We start from the raw sequence: 17,680 nt of genomic DNA, 5'->3' as shown, positions 1-17,680 counted from the left end.
GCAAGGTGCTCCAAAATGGGTTGAAGAGAGCAGTGTATCACCTGTATGCCCATTTATCAAGAGGACCAAACCCATGGGGAGGAGATCACTCACTTCAAAAGCTCCATATCTGTCTGCATCTGGCGCACATCTCAAAGCTGTGCTCCTGACCTGGAACCCTGGCTGAACATCATCATCCATGACAAGGAAGCTAATTAGATATAAAAAATATCTGGGTCTTTGGAGTGCCTGCCAGTGAAGCAAAAGTGAATTAAATGTCTTCCAGAGATATGTTTTTCCATAGATCAGAACAATGGGATGTCCCTTCTTTTCCGCTCCGAGTACACGGAACACAACAGATGCTGCAGGTCCTTCCAACCCCTCTGGCATTATTGCTCTAAATAATATTTCCTGTTGGAAGGGGCAATTGCAGTCTTATTAAAATAGCAAAATGCTTATCTTTCCCTTCAGATGTCAGGCCAATAGCAAAAGTCAGTCAGCACTCTACAGTGAGAACCAAAATGGGTTCTGTTCATTTCTTTCTCCACGAAGACGCAAACTATGATGCAAAGGGGCAGGCCATGCAGAAATGGCCATGAAGAAAAGGCAACAAAGGGAAAAATGATGCTCTACTACAGCTTCCTCACAGAGGGGCAGCGCTGAGCTCTGCTCTGTGTGACAGCGACAGGGCCCGAGGGAACGGCATGGAGCTGTGCCAGGGGAGGGGCAGCTGGGGGTCAGGGAAAGGGGCTGCACCAGAGGGACGTGGGTATGGAATGAGATGCATAGGGCTGTGGGCACGGCCCCCAGTGCCGGAGTTCAAGGAGAGTTTGGACAAAACTCTCAGACATACAATCTGATTTTGGGGTGTTGCCTTGTGGAGCCTGGAGTTGCACTTTGTGATCCTTGTGGGTTCCTTCTAACTCGGGATGTTCTATGATTAAGCTAAAGGCATTTTGTTTGTATTTCTTGCAGTGATACATATAGTTCTGTGTCAAAGTTTTTTAACCACAAGACCAGCTCAGTCTTATACACTTTTTACTGGAATCTTTTTACAACCTCAATGTATTTTAAGGCTCTATCTTTTCTGAAAGTATTTGCTGAAAATACAGATACGGTTTTGCTCACGTGGCTCTAAACAATCTGGAAGCTTCCAGACGCACTGCATGTGGTGTGAGATTTTCTTCAACAAGTTGGAACCTTGAAGGGAGCTTTATCTCACCAAGAGGGAACAGCATGAGCCGTACCCTGCAGCATCTCATAGCCAATATGAGACTTAGAAAGAGTGAGAGCATTGTTTCTGAAGGACGCAGAGACCTACCACCCAGAGACAACGCATGGCTACCAGCACAGAGCTGTCTTTGGGTATGCTGTCCCAGGAGGCCCCACCTTACACCTAACATCCATACTATGCAGATGATAAAATTCCACTTGAGAGCTTCCAAAAACCTGACAGGGCCCTAGAATTTCCCTTGCTCTTTTACACGAAGGTCCCTGTATTAATTTATAGCTAACCAGTATTTTAAATTGATCATAAATATCATATCAAAGGTGGCTGAAGCTCACTTCATGAGAGAAGTAAGGACCAAAGGCTCATCTGAGCAATCCTGAGCTTTGTGAAACTAGAGATCAGATGCTGTGTCAGGTATCATTAATAATGGATTGAAACCAATTATCCCATTCAAGATTGAAACCAATTATCCCATTTAGCAAGAGGAATTCAGGAGCTCAGAGCCACCTTTGCAATAGAATATGATCCTGATACATATCAGTGTGTACGTGAGCTCTCCGTATGTTAGCCAGGATCCCAAAAATAATGTCCCTAGTAAATTTTATGGCACCATCAACACTAATAAGGGAAACAATGTCAAATTCATATGCAAAATGAGGTCTAAAATCACAGCCTGTACAGTATCACAATGAGAAGCAGGCAGAGCACAGCAATTCCTTTTCACCGAGATTTTTTTATTACTAAATCCAGTTGCTTTTCACCCCAGAGAAAACAGAAATATTTCATTTTCCTCCTGGAAAGGGAATGAAGTCTCAGGTCGGTGGTTGGGGAGGGGCACGGGGAACCACAAAGGCTGTCTGAGTGACCAAGGAGGTGTGAGATGGGCCTGTCCAAATCTCACCCTTATGTTTTGACAAGCTGTTGAGCTCCTTGTTTTATTTCTGTTTCTTCAACCAGCTGTCACAGTGAGGGACCCAGGATGCCAACAAAATACTGCTGTTGTATTCTGGAGAGCAGAGCACACTCCAAGCTGCAGTTCTCCCTCTTGTTTGACAGGAGCTCCTGAGTGTGCTTGTCAACAAGTTCGGAGAGAGGTTGATCCAGACAGCGGAAAAATCCCGAGTCTCGGCTCATGCAGGTGCCGTTTTCAGGAGTGACCACACCGTGTCCCCACAGAGCTGCACTTCCATCCCTCTGCTCCCAACAGAAAGGCGTCCAAGCGGTGGTAGCGCATCTGCATGGCCATAAATACACCCCCCTCCAGCACAGCTCTAACCCTCACTTATATGGTTAGAGCTGGCAGGAAAATCATTCTGACCTTCAGTTGCTACCAGTCCACTCAGTCCAGGCCCGGTGAGGCGAGTACAGATAATCATAAAAAAAAAAAAAAAAAAAAAAAAGGCAACAACATGTAAAGGTCAAAATTCAAGGTCTGCTGCTCATTACTAAGAAATAGCACCAGAAACCCTCCTAGTTTGCATAAAACATTTCGTGCTGAGACCTGAAACGTCCTGAAAACAAAGGTAAGCACCACTAGCTCCATTTCACAGATGGAAAAGCGAGCCCATTGCCAAGACCACACAGCAGGAACGTAGCGGTGCTGAACCAGATCAGGCACCCGGCTGTCTAGTATTGCCCTGTTGGACTGCAGTTCCAAGTATGAGTGATAAGGGGACAACGTGGGGTTTTGTTTTCCATTTGCTCTTTAACACAATGTCTCCATGTCAGAGGGATCAGAGCAAAGCAATGTACACCTTGCCTCAAGGCCACACCTGTCCTGTTATGCTTGACCAAAGAAATTTCTGTTGAAGAATCATTGTGGAGGAGGCCAGTGGAGAGACATGGGACATGACCCTGCAGCACTAGCTGCAGAAGTGAAAGCCAGAAGATAAGCTCCTAAAAGCAGATCTGAGCATAATTGTTTACCCTCCCCATTAGCACATAGGCTTTCACCTTAGAGAGACAGCAAAATATGGATTCCTGCACTGTGCATGCCATCCTAATGTAAAATCATAGCTGTTCTACCTGCCTAGCGTTATACAAGTAATTTGCTTCATATAGTTTTACCCCAGATGGAAGAAGCTGTTCACTGTGGGCAATGTATGTCCACCCAGAAGTGAAATGTAGAGAAACTCCATATCCTGTCTTTCCCAACTGCTCACCGGGTAAAAGCTTGACTATCAGAAGTTTTTCACAGGCTGTGGAATGCATTAGGGAGACCAAGTGGTCTTGGAGTGAAGGGGTTCTGCTTTGGTTAGGTCATCAGCATGCTCTTTGAGGCCCCAAGACTTGAGCTTCAGGAATTCAGCCAGACAAGGTGGTAAGAGACTCAATTGTGTGCCGTCAACATCAAGGCTGAGCCCTTAAGTCAGAGGCAATCAAGCCATGAGGGTCAGGGAGCTCCTTGAAATGGAGCCTGTGGGGCTCCGTGCACCATGAGGGCCCTGGGATTCTGTTTCAGCTTCATATTTTATAGTTCTCTTGATTTTTATAATTTTTAGGGAAGGATGCTTTGTGCACCTTCTTTGACAAGCTCTGACTCTACAGACTATTTAACATGTGGAAAAGCAAATAACCCTTAGCCTGGAGTCACTGTCATGAGCAATCAGCAGAGGGATTTCAGGCCTAACTTGTATTTCAAGAAAAAAGGCCAGGACAGCATGTGGCTTGTGATTATGTTCACATCCTTTTTACCAGCATCATGACCCATCTCTTCTGGGTACGGTGAAGATGAATGATCTCAGGGATTGCAAATTGCCCCAGTAATCAATGGGGAGCTTTCTTCTGCACTTGATGTCTAATTTGAGCTGACTTGATCCTTTCTCCTCTGGTTGAGCAAGACATATGTGGTGTGTGTGGGGTGAGGGGATCTCTATGCCAAGCCTGTTGCTGCTCTGTCCTCTCCTCACCTTCTCCCTTCCTGTACCATGCCTGGGTTACAACAGCTGCAATTTCTCACCACTCTAAGCTGGTCCACAACATCCAGGGAGATGCAGCGGTGAAAGGGCTGACCAGTCTGCACATTTCCCCTGGCCTTGTGCTCTGTCCATGGAGCCAGCAGTCCCAGGAGTGCAGTATAATGTGAGCTGGCTTTCAGGAATGATTTCTTGCCAGAAGCTTCTCTGTGTGAGGCCAATGCAGTTTGCTGGTCCATGACCACAGGAAAAAGCTTTACACTTGACAACCATAAAGTATTTTTGCAGCACATGCCTTTCTCTGCACTCGTTGACCTGTATGAGGGCCCTTACCTCAGCTCCATGAGCACAGTGTCCTCACCATGTCCCATCCCTGTTTTTGGCTGAGCAGGATCTCTGCTCATCCTGGAGCACCAGGTGAAGAGACTCTCACTTCAGAGTGAGAAAGCACTGGCCATGCTGGCACCCAGCTGAGTGCCCTGGCAGCTCTTGGGCACCCAAAGACACATTTGGCAGGAACTCGGGATGTGACTAAACTCCCCATGGTCATCTGGGTGGAGGGTCACACAGCACTGATAAAGATGAAAGTGGGGATAATCACACTGTGGAGACTGATATGTCAATAGTTGAGAGTAAACATCTGTCACGAGTGGCAGGCTGAGGACTTCCAAGAAGTACGGGTGCAATGCACACAACTGATGCTTCTGACCTGTGTGCACTGCCACCTGCAGTGACCAGAGAAGCCCCAATACAAGAAAACATTTTGTGATTACCATATTCAGGAATACCAGAGGACAACACATGTCCTGACTGTGAGCTCAAAAATGGAGAGGTTTTCCCTCACAGCATCTCCTGGCAGCAAGAACAGAAGAATAATCCAGCCAATGTACCACCAGCATCATTCTCTTTACCAAGCTCCGTGTCAAAATCAGAAAGCAGGCCTGCTCTGCAGCATGGTCATAGGAACAGCTTCAAGAAAATGCATAACCAGATAAAACAAGGGTGGTTCTGTGAAGGTCCTTGTTAAGAAAGGGGCTGTAGCGTGAGTTTACTTGTTGCTATACAAAAACCAAACAGTGCATATGGATGCAAAAGAACTAAGGTTTGCTCAAACAGCCTTGCACGGATCCCATCTGAGCCTGAAGTTTTAAGCATGCATTGGAACAGGCTTCTCAGAGGAGCAGTGGACTCACTATCCCTGGAAGTGTTCAAGAGCTGTGTGGATGTGGCACTGAGGGACATGGTTAGGGGGCATGGTGGGGTGGGCTGATGTTTGGACTAGATAATCTCACGTCTTTTCCAGTCCTCATGATTCTATATTTCTGTGATTCCATGATCACAATATAGTTAAGTTTGAAAGTGACTTTAGGAGGCCTTGCTCTCAAACATGGTCAGCTAAAAATTGTGTGCATAGTAAAAGGCTGTGATAGGCTGTGACTGTGGTTAAGTACTAAGGGGGGGCTGCCTGAAATGCTACAGGGATTTGTGGCAGAAATGCCATACTCTATGGACTAGTGATATCTGAAGACTGACAGGGTGTTCTAGCCTTTCATTGAAGCTCCTTAAAGAGCAATGTAGATAAAGCCAGAGTGAGGCAGGTTTGTTCATTCACTGCTCCTGCACTGGAATTACTGCTGGAATCATTTCATCTTATGAGCATGAAAGCTGCGGTAGGTACCAGCTCTAGCCCTGCCCCTCTCTAATCTCATCAAGCACCTGCTCAGAGACAAGCCTGAGTTCCCAGATACTGCTTCTTAGCACTTCCTTTGCCACTGGAATCTACTAGTTTAGAGCAAATTGCTAACGACTGTTCATTAACCCAGGGGACTGAAAAAGGTCTTCTCAGCAGTAGAAGAATGATGTTGAGTTTTAAAGCTTAAAACAGCCTCCATGCACATTTACATTCCCAGAATTGTAAAGAAACCTGCACTTTTATCTTACCTAAAACTTGTAATGGTCCTGAGTAAATTTGGCCTTCTCAACCAGGCAGTGACTGTCAGTGAGGTCTCTTTCAACAGCGATGGTGATCTTACTGACTTTTTGACTCACGTGGATGCAGCTTCTTTACAGCTTGCAGCACAGGTAATAGTTTTAAGAGTTTCATATAAGTTGACTAAGAAGTTGTTCTTCTGGAACTATTGCATTTCTTTCCTTCTTTTTTCCTTAGTGGCTTGAATATTAAGCTAAGACAACTTGTACACATGGGTAATAATCCAATAACCAGATGTAGTCATACAATAACTATCTTGATAGCCAGACTTCGTGTAGGATTCACAAACTATTACAATCCAGCCCCAAGTCTTTCAGTCAGATCATGCAGATTTTTTAAGCAAAGAAATGACAGAAGAAAGACAGAAACTCCCAATACCACTCAGTTCTCTGTATTCAACCGGACAAACAGCTCATTTAGGCACAAACTTACCTGCATTCAGAGAGACAGAGTTGAAATGAATAGAAATTTTACTTTATAATTTCCAGATTCCCACAGACAAAACTGTTAGTACTGCTCCTAATTTTGCATGGGAAAGAAGGGACAAAAATTAGTTGCTAGCAGTTGGGATGACTGGTCATTTTTGCTCTGATCCCATAGGCTGTAAATAGACACAAATAGACTTCTGTGGACACCAGGACCATTGAGACAAGTCAAAAAAGCGGAATCTATAAGATACAGCTGGGCTCTCAACTGATTTTATCCGTCAAATTACAACACTCAGCAGCTTTACTGCTGCTCTCCTTAGAAATGTGGTTAGACATTTTTCTTTCCAAGTCAGAAAAAAATGTAGGTTGTTTTTTTTTTTTCCACTCTCCCATAATGTAAAAGTGACTAGAAGTCTTTGTTAAAATTTCTGCTCTCACAGGCAAGTTTAACCTCCAGGCAAACATCAAGCAGGGAGAACTGCCTCCAAAGGTGAGTGTTTTGGAAAGTTACAAGAGTGTGAAAAATAGGGGCCATAATGGAAACTATTCTTGCAATAGTAGGCAAGCGATTGTATTACCATATTGGATTCCTTCACCACAGTATTTTGTGTTTCAAGCCAACGCACAGTGCACCAAAGACAAACAAAGCCAATAATGAACTGACCAAAATTCAATGTTATTCCAAGAAACATAGTTGAGGTGAAACAAGTTATGTGGAATGGAAGCTGAGGTTAAGTGAACACAAAGAGAAAGGAATTTGCGCAGTTTGGGGCATGTGTAGTAAGTATCTTTGCCTTTGCATCTGGTACAAATTGGAGATTGCCATGCACAAAGTGCATACCCTGGTCCAAAACAATGATTAGTCTGAAAAGTATTCCAATTGTCTTTGAAAACTAAAGATTTTTTTCTCTAGGATTCATGTTTGTGTAGCTTCAAGATATGTGGATATGAATCCCTTTAGCTTAAGCAAAAACAGTATGGACACCTGCATTAAACCACTCATGCTAGAAACAAGTGCTTTTAGGGTGTGACTCATCTGGCCTAAAGTAGATGATTGATTTAATATAAGATGAAATGTGCTCTGCAAGTGCTTATTTGTCATTATTGACTACAAAGGATGTGCAGGGTGACCTGTTTTAAATGCCTACGTTGTCAATATCTGCACGTGAACAGATGTTGTCCTAGTGCTGCTTTCTGTGGAAGTGAGGACACTGACCACATCTAACAGATAATATCCCGACTGTAAATATTACAAAGCAGCATGTTACTATTATTAACTTCTGTTCCTTATTTGAGTGCTAGAAAAAAGAAAATGAAGTAAACGAGGGCTGTGACAACTATGCAAAATCTGTTGATTTTATATTTTTTTTAATATGAAGCAGAGAGATAGCTTATAAAATGGTTTCTTGATGATTACTTCAGGTAAACAAGAATCAGCATAACATGTTGCTCATTGCTGTAGGAACCCAGACTGAACAATGAGGAGATGGGTAATTCTGAGCACAGGAAGAAAATTTTTATAGGACATAAGAAAGAGAGATTGAGGAAAAAAGAAAATATAAATGGGAATTAATAACCCAAAACAGTGAGGTATGAGATAGAACACCACAAAGAAACGTGAAAGGTCTGTCTCAACCTAAGCCTTCCTCATGCAAGAAATCTCATTTCCAGGAGCAGAACCCTTGGAACTTGTATAAGGAAAATGTCAGTGTGCTCCTAATCATCAGTGACCAAGGGTTTCCCCATTTGCTACTGGTCATGACTATCTTTAAGAGACGCAGGAGTTGTCAGTATTTACTGAGATGTGGATGATCTTTTCTTTCTATTTATTTCTTGGTTGTTGCAGATCCTTGTATATTCTGCTCCCTTCTTCAGGTGCTCTGTTCTTCTGCATTTGGTTTCTATATCGCTCTGTGGTAAGAAATGCTAACACAGAGGTCTTGCTAGTTCAGATCTTTCAGACCTTCAGCCCATGCTGCAGTCCTTAAAGTGGATTAATTTCAGTAGAGCTCTTCAAACTTCAAGTCAACACCTCTAGGAATAGGGAAATAATAGAAGGTAGTGGATCACTGGAGTCCAGGGTAACCAGGAAAGGCTTGGGAGTCAGTGAGAACTTTGGGAGACGTCCTCCCCTCTCTGTCCTCACACTGACTCCTGTGCTCTCTCTTCCCAGCACATGTGATTTTCTTAAGGGACATAAGAATAAAGGACTCCACTGTGCTATAATGGCACAAGTCTCTGCTGGCCTGACTCCCACTGTAGCAGAAGATCATGGGACACAAGAATAGTGTCACTTGGGAATCTGCATTTACAGTTGCTCATTTTCACTCCTTTCTTCTTGAGTTCCCTGGGAACATGGAACCCTGCCCCTAGGCGACTCCCCTTGTGACACATTTACCCCTTTGCCTCCTATTTGCACCTCCTGATGCATTCTTTCCTAACCATATTCATCTACGTGTATTGCTCTTACTTGTCAGTCCAGTTTAGAATGGTCTTTTCCCATCCTTAGTCACTCTCTTCTTTCTGCAGTGCTGCTGCTCCATATAGGGTATCTGCCATTCTAGTGGAGGAAAGCTCTTTTCTGAGCACTTTTCTTATTCTCAGAGCACAGAAAAAGACCAGGAGTGTCTGATGTTTTCTTCTTGTCTTCACCTGGATTTAAGATTCATTCCTTTTACTCTGCAAAGGCCAAGGAGTTGTTTAATCTCAGCTAAGTGTATCTGTAACAGCTCACTGTCCTTCCAGTCTGTGGACATACATGCCATACAGAAGAGAAACTAGGATGAGACACTGCATGCTTCTCTCTCACCTTTTCCCTCTCTTGGACCTAAGATCGTCTGTGCTGATTAGCTACCAACTGCACGCTTGCATTCCTTAAGCCCTGCAAGGAACTTGGCCTCTTGTTTCCATGAATGGATGACAGCCCAAGGCCTCAAGAAAGCCATGGAGGTTGGATGAGGAGCAGAACAACAGAAACCATTCCCGTGGACAAATCTGTGAAAGACTGGAATGAAATAGGGCTGATTCAGCTTCACAGTACATTGGTCAAGGCCAAATTCTGCCTACTCACATCCATGCAAGTTTGTGGGATACATGAAATTCTGCACAGTGCTCTGCTTCGGTGAGACATGGGATATAAAAATCTTGGTTTAGAACTAGAAAGGCAGACAGACAGATAGAGGGTTTGCACTTAGTTTCAGTGCTGCAACATGAACTTCCCCAAGGAGCCAGTCTGAGCCTTGAAAAGTTGGCCACTGCACTGAAAGATAAAACAGTCAGAACTAACAAAGCTTGTAATGATTTGATTGAACCCAGATGAGAATTTAAATGCTATTTTCCTGTGAGCCCATCTGCAGGGGACTGCTGGCATGCAGGATTTCCATTTTGGCCCATCAACACTACAGTTCTGAGGCTGTTTGGCCCACATTCACCCCTTGGTTTGCTCCACTGTGTCTAAACCTAAGAAAGTGCCAACTCACCTCTACCTCTCATTCTCAGAAATGTTATTTAAAGAAGACTCAGACTGTATTAAATTGAAAGTGAAATGAAAAAAAAAAAAAAAAAAAAAAGACAGAGCAAAGGAAGGAGTTTGTTGTTGCAAATAGCTACAGTGCCAAGAAAGCTTGATTTTTATGCGTCTATTGTAAAAACTGCATGTGAAAGTGTACACACTTTAAGATTAAAATGGATAATAATGGTATACAAGAAAAAAAAATAGGTCCTGCTTATGACAGAGTGACTTATGTTGCCCATTGTTTGCCACTAAGTCCAGAGAAATACTTGTGCAATCATAAGGAAAAGCAATGGAAATACAGACATCATAAGAAACTCACCATGCAAGAGTACTGAGTCCACCAGTTCAAGTTTATTCACTTGCAGCCCTATCATCCAGTAAAGCTGTATGTCCTAACCTGAGCATCCTCTGAATTCTTTTCTACAGCTTTACGTTGTGAGCACTAATTGTCACTACTGCACTTGAGAATCTTTGTTGACCCTGTAACTACCACAAGAAATAAAATTAAGAAGACAGAGATGGGCAGATGTCTTCACACATACATATTTACCTTCACTCACGCTGTGTTGATGGTCCAGAAGACTATGCTGGAAATGTCAAAATCTAAGGTGAAAATGAATTGCATTTTATTTTTGTCTTCTAGAAAACTCTACTGTTCAGGAGCCAAAAAATTATTCTTTTCTTGCCTTTTCCCCACTATTTTTATTAGACTTACAGTATCTTTCAAGCAATTTAAAATAACACCATTTCCAAAGAATGGCAATGGCTGTGGCAGCTCATTGTTGCATTTCTAAGCATCTCATTTTGCCCTGCATCTACATGATTTAGAATTCTTCGTGCTGCTCTATAAATGGGTCTCCGTTAAGTAAGCCATAAAAATCTTCTAACCTAAGGTCAATATTTGGCTTACAGTGACTATATTTAAATATGATTAGTGGAACTCTGCATTCTGATTAAGCAATTTCATATAAAGTAAACTCACTGTAATTTAATTTCTTTGAACTCCAGGCAGAGTATGAGATTCGCATTTCTTTAGTAAAACCGTGGGGGTGGGAATATGATTTGATTACAAGAGTAAATATAAGATCATATGACTGAAAAATTAATAGCTTCCCTGATTCCTATTTAATCTGTTAAAATAACTTTACAAAAGGCTCTAAGCCAGAAATATTTGACTACTATACAGTAAATCAGCCAAACAGCTTAGTTCCCCATGGAAAATCCTCAATTTGCATTCAGCATGATAACAGAATACTTAGGTTTTCATCCAAAACCTTTATGCCACACTTTCTTACTCATCCTTGCACGTTTTGAACAGCTGAGAATTTATTGGGCTTTTGCCTGTTGAAAAAGATCTTGTGGATATTTCAATGGAGTGTTTATTGTTAACTGAGTTCAGACTCCAGGGACAAGTAATGTTTTCTATCTTAGATAGGCGATGGGAAATGGCTAATGTCACAACCAAGTTCTATCAAATAGATCACAACATGTGATTCGTATTTGGCGAGGAAAAAAAATGTCTAAGAAAGTCCTGAGTAAAAAAGAAAAGAAAAGAAAAGAAAAGAAAAGAAAAGAAAAGAAAAGAAAAGAAAAGAAAAGAAAAGAAAAGAAAAGAAAAGAAAAGAAAAGAAACTTTTTTAATCAAGTTAAAACAGGTAAACTTGTGTCTGTAACCTGTGTCCCAAGCTCTGCCATTTGTGGCTTACATGAAGGCGGTACAGATTGAGCTGGAGCAATAATCACAATCCTTGACTTCATCTGAGGACAAATGAATATTAAAGGTTGTCGGCTTGCTTTACAGGAAATGAATCTGGAGGGTTTGTTATTGAATCTCTGGCATTGCTATTGTGGAGGTAGCCCTCACTTGACAGTGAGGACTAGTCTATTGAGGACTTCACCGGAGACTTAACTGTGGTGCGTGGTATTACATGTACATTTCTAGCAGTTCTTGCTTATGCTGCCATTATTCCTTACATTGAAGAAATGGCTGGGTAACAAGGACTGCCTCAGCTGGGGATAACATGTTATTAGTCGCTAAATGCTGAAGTAATCACAGTAAGGAAGAATCACAATACTGAGGTGCATGATGACTGAAGATTTTCTGTTTGTTTCTGTATGCTTCTGTCTTGTTCAGAACTGGGGAGATCCTACCATAACTCTGGACTATCTTTCTGCTAGGGCCAATACACTGAGCCCTGTTACTATCATTGGTCTTAATAACAACTGGCCGTAAACCAGCATGAAGACTCCAGAGAAACACCTTGGAATTTCTGGCAATTTGTTTAAGTGCATTTAAAGGTGAGAAGACATTTTGATGATAACAGATTTCTTTTTTCAAAGAAACGTGATGTTTTTTAGTTTTTTTGTTTTTTTTGTTTTTTTGGTTTTTTGGTTTTTTGTTTTTTGTTTTTTTGTAATGGCAATGCAGGCTTCTCCACAGTCCTTCAGTATGGTTAGCTCTGATCTAAAGCAAACCAGAGTTCTGCACTACTACTGCACTACTACTTTTGAGGCATGAGATTCTAACAGATGAAATTATTAAAGACTCAACTCAGTCTTCTGCAGTAGGGTACGCTATCATTATTACCTAAGAGGGAATAACAAGTGAAAGAGAATAAAAAGTTGTGTGGGAGTTGAAGTAAATAAACTTCAGGCTATTGGCTCTTTTGAATTCTGCCCTTCAACTGGTAGACATAAATCATCTTCAGGATTAACCTGGAACAGTTTGTTTTTGGTATCTCCCAGTGAACAAGCACTCCATCTCCCACCTGCAAATACCAAATGGTTTAGATGTTCTGCACCCACAAATCCAAAGCCAAGTTTTCAATGGATCTCACACATATTACTTTTTGGAGGGCAATATTCTTTTTATTTTTCCACTAGATGTAATGAGGTTACTTTTTATCTTTTCTTTCCTTTTCCTTTCCTTTTCTTTTTTCTTTTCTTTTCTTCNAGAAAAGAAAAGAAAAGAAAAGAAAAGAAAAGAAAAGAAAAGAAAAGAAAAGAAAAGAAAAGAAAAGAAAAGAAAAGAAAAGAAAAGAAAAGAAAAAAGAAAAGAAAAGAAAAGAAAAGAAAAGAAAAGAAAAGAAAAGAAAAGAAAAGAAAAGAAAAGAAAAAAGAAAAGGAAAGAAAAGGAAAGAAAAGAATAAAAAGTAACCTCATTACATCTAGTGAAAAATAAAAAGAATATTGCCCTCCAAAAAGTAATATGTGTGAGATCCATTGAAAACTTGGCTTTGATTTGTGGGTGCAGAACATCTAAACCATTTGGTATTTGCAGGTGGGAGATGGAGTGCTGTTCCACTGAGATACCAAACAAACTGTTCCAGGTTAATCCTGAAGATGATTTATGTCTACCAGTTGAAGGGCAGAATTCAAAAGAGCCAATAGCCTGAAGTTTATTTACTTCAACTCCCACACAACTTTTTATTCTCTTTCACTTGTTATTCCCTCTTAGGTAATAATGATAGCGTACCCTACTGCAGAAGACTGAGTTGAGTCTTTAATAATTTCATCTGTTAGAATCTCATGCCTCAAAAGTAGTAGTGCAGTAGTAGTGCAGAACTCTGGTTTGCTTTAGATCAGAGCTAACCATACTGAAGGACTGTGGAGAAGCCTGCATTGCCATTACAAAAAAACAAAAAACAAAAAACCAAAAAACCAAAAAAACAAAAAAAACAAAAAAACTAAAAAACATCACGTTTCTTTGAAAAAAGAAATCTGTTATCATCAAAATGTCTTCTCACCTTTAAATGCACTTAAACAAATTGCCAGAAATTCCAAGGTGTTTCTCTGGAGTCTTCATGCATTTAAGACCAATGATAGTAACAGGGCTCCAGTGTATTGGCCCTAGCAGAAAGATAGTCCAGAGTTATGGTAGGATCTCCCCAGTTCTGAACAAGACAGAAGCATACAGAAACAAACAGAAAATCTTCAGTCATCATGCACCTCAGTATTGTGATTCTTCCTTACTGTGATTACTTCAGCATTTAGCGACTAATAACATGTTATCCCCAGCTGAGGCAGTCCTTGTTACCCAGCCATTTCTTCAATGTAAGGAATAATGGCAGCATAAGCAAGAACTGCTAGAAAATGTACATGTAATAAACACCACAGTTAAGTCTCCGGTGAAGTCTTAATACTAGTCTCACTGTCAGTGAGGGCTACCTCCACAATAGCAATGCCAGAGATTCAATAACAAACCCTCCAGATTCATTTCCTGTAAAGCAAGCCGACAAACCTTTAATATTCATTTGTCTCAGATGAAGTCAAGGATTGTGATTATTGCTCCAGCTCAATCTGTACCGCCTTCATGTAAGCCACAAATGGCAGAGCTTGGGACACAGGTTACAGACACAAGTTTACCTGTTTTAACTTGATTAAAAAGACAATCCAAGAAACCTCTAGAAATGAACACAACCACTCAAACAGTGGTGGAGTGCTCAAAAACGGTAACTTTGCCACAGGAATTGAACTAAACTGTCCTTTCAAACAGCCATTCTTTAAATGTGGGGAGTTCTCCCTCTCATGCCTCTGCCACAAGCATAGGGTTCAAGATCCACCTCCCCACCAGAGATAGGCACAACCTGAGGATTACCTTGGGAAAGAGTCCACTTCCCAAAACACAGTATTTGCTCATGACTTGGAAGAGCATAGAAGGCAGCGGATACAATGCACTCCTTTCCCTAACACACCCGCATTTCTGGCAATCGGTGATTTACTCTTTGGGCTGGAGCCTGCAGCCAATGTTGATGAACAACAAAGAAAGCTGTCCTATATGAATTTGTTTAATCTGTCTTCTAACCGATTTAAACCTTTGGCCTCCGCAGTACATTTTGATGAAGACTATCACAACTTAATTACTCACTGCATTAAGAAGTGCTTCCTCTCATCTGTTTTAAGACCTCTACTTGATACTTTTACTAGCTTGTCTTTACTGCTTTTATTACAAGAAACAATGAGTAATCCTTCCCTGTTCCTCATTCTTCATGGTTTTATGGACCTATATTACTATCCACCTTTTTCTAATCTGTTAGTCTCCTCTCCTACAGAAACCTGTTTTTTTTTCTCATCATCTTTATTGCTCTCTCTTCTGTCTTTTTAGAATCATAGAATCATAGAACTTCCTTAGGTTGAAAGGGACTCTTCAAGGCCATCTGGTCCAACCTCCTTTAGTGAACATGGACACCCACAGCTCCTTCAGGTGCTCAGAGCCCCGTCCAGCCTGACCCTGAGTGTCTCCAGATATGGGGGCATCCCCCTCCTATCTGAGAAACCTGTTCCAGTGCCTCACCACTCTCACTGTAAAAACCTTTTTCCTCATATCCGACCTAAATATCCTCTCTCTAAGTTTGAAACCATTTCCCTATTTTAGCCCAGTCACCATGTCTACATGCTCCATGATTCTTTTATGCCAGAGATGTGGTGACAGATCACACACTGTAAGCACCAGTTCAGTTGTTGCCACGTGGTTTCCCTTTACAGTCCAGGGTAAAAGCCACCTAGCCCTGCTAATTCCTTTCTATTCATTTTACAAGTTGCTTGTTCAGCTTCTTCTGAACAAGCTGAACAATAACATTTCACCTTAATATGCTTTCTCAGGGTATTCCCTGTAAAGATAACATGCTGCATGGAAACTTCCATATGAAGAAAACAGAGCACCATGAAGAAAACAGAATCAGTGCTATCACTGTTGTGAAACACCTTTCCCCATTTCTTCAAATAGTCTTGAAACTCACAGCCCTCTTCTTGCCACTGGATCTGTGACATGCAAAGGATTGCTGTCTGTAAAGCTACTCATCCCCTACGAGAAAACAAAGCCTGTTCTTCTCTGTACTTGCATTAGCAGATTGTCTGATGCATGAACTTATGTAAGCACTGTTCTTTTGTTATTATTTGCATAAGCTGCAAGAAGTGTGCTTCTTTTCCCAGGGAATCTCTTACATGTCTTCCAAGCCTTAGCCATGAAGAACTAGTTACCCTCTACCTGTTGGCCAAACAGCTTCTGTAATTTGGTACCTGCTCTTTTCTTCTTGTTCCCTGTTCACCTGGAGAATCACTAGATTCACTGAAATTTATACACAGAATAGATACACAATATGTACACAGATATAGATACACACACATATATATACATATATATATACACATATATATACATATATATACACAGATAATAGATATACAATATGTACACGATATATACAGGGAATAGATACACAATAGATACACTGAAATTTGTATTGTGCCTGTTTTTATTAATTCATCAGATGCCAATGAACTGGTTCCTCATTCTGTTTGACCAGCTGTTTCATATAATCTGCTGTTACAACTGGATTTAGAAATCTCCCAGGAGGAGTGTAATAACTCAAATGTGTCAGATCTGCAGTAATTCATGAAAGATGTTTAGAATGTGGAAATCCACATTTCTTAAATGCAAGTAACAAGATATCAGTCCTATTGTTGAAACCAAGATGGGACTTCCAATGAAACCCACTTGTCTCTCACAATTCCCGGGTTCCCATTCATATTACTGCGTGGCCTAAATTTTTCCGTGTTTGCCCTGTCCACAGTTCAATATGTTTCCTTTTGAGAGAGAAAAAAATCTCTTCAGATAGAACCAAATGATCAGAACAATTAAGAAAATGACTCGTATTCTCTTCATACGTATGTAGCTCAAGAAACGTTTTGTTTAAAGTCACACATTTGGCATGTGTCTAAGAGGAATGTGCAGCTTGCCTTGAGATAAAAAATATGGTAACGAATGTTTGAACATTTTCTACTTTGTAATCTGTAATTGTCTTTATCGATTTAGCAATAAGCATATAAGTATCATGTTGAGAAGGTTTTTAGTTATAGTAATTTGACTGCAATGCAGCCCTTTTTGTTATCTTACTTGACTTAGGAGTTACATAAGATGTCATTTAGAAACCACCGTCTGGTATTGTACAATGTCAAATGCATATACCCTGAAGAGAGCCTCAACATTTTCCTTATAAAAGTTATGGCTCAGTGCCTCTTTCCTGCGGCACATTCTCACCTGCTAAACAGCTCCATATAAAATAGTTCATACTAATAGGCATAAACTACAATGTGCAAAAACAGATTTTCAAGTCTGCTCTGGTACTTATGGGAAATATAGTTAAGCGTGTAAGCAGAGAGACAGCAATTGGTTCTTCCATTTAAAAGAAAAAGAAGGAGTAATTCCTTGCTGATATAAAGCAGTACTGCATCACTAAATCCTGAGTTCCATCAGTTTAGACTTAGGATTCTACTGGTCTCAGTATACACAGTATCACTCAGCATTCACAGCTTGGTAGCATGATGGTAGTGGAGATCATCCCTGTATTGCAAAGTTGGACTTACAGGCTGGCTTAAAGCACACTTGTCATCCATGCTACAAGGACTACTCATAGAATCGTAGAATCACAGACCCTTTTGAGTTGGAAGGGAACCTTAAGGGCCACTTGGCCCAACTCCTCTGCAATGAACAGTGACACCCACAGCTCCATCAGGTGCTCAGAGCCCCGTTCAGCCTGACCTTGAGTGTCTCCAGGAATGGGGCATCCACCACCTCTCTGGGCAACTTGTTCCATGCCCTTCTTGGAGAAACCACACTTGGGC

General features: G+C 41.2%; 1 protein-coding gene across 1 annotated transcript in view; it reads right to left on the bottom strand.

The window, feature by feature from the left end:
* KCNE2 (potassium voltage-gated channel subfamily E regulatory subunit 2) overlaps nucleotides 1-14,601 on the bottom strand; it is a 37,869-nt gene extending 23,268 nt beyond the window's left edge. Inside the window, exon 1 of the mRNA XM_015881996.2 lies at nucleotides 13,804-14,601. The gene's annotated coding sequence lies outside the window, so the exon portion shown is untranslated. The remainder of the gene's footprint in view (nucleotides 1-13,803) is intronic.
* Between the last annotated feature and the right edge of the window lie 3,079 nt (nucleotides 14,602-17,680).

This window comes from Coturnix japonica, chromosome 1 (assembly GCF_001577835.2).
Source record: "Coturnix japonica isolate 7356 chromosome 1, Coturnix japonica 2.1, whole genome shotgun sequence".
Classification (NCBI taxonomy): domain Eukaryota; kingdom Metazoa; phylum Chordata; class Aves; order Galliformes; family Phasianidae; genus Coturnix; species Coturnix japonica.
Note: the sequence above shows the minus strand (reverse complement) of the source record. Positions and strands in the feature narration are given on the sequence as shown.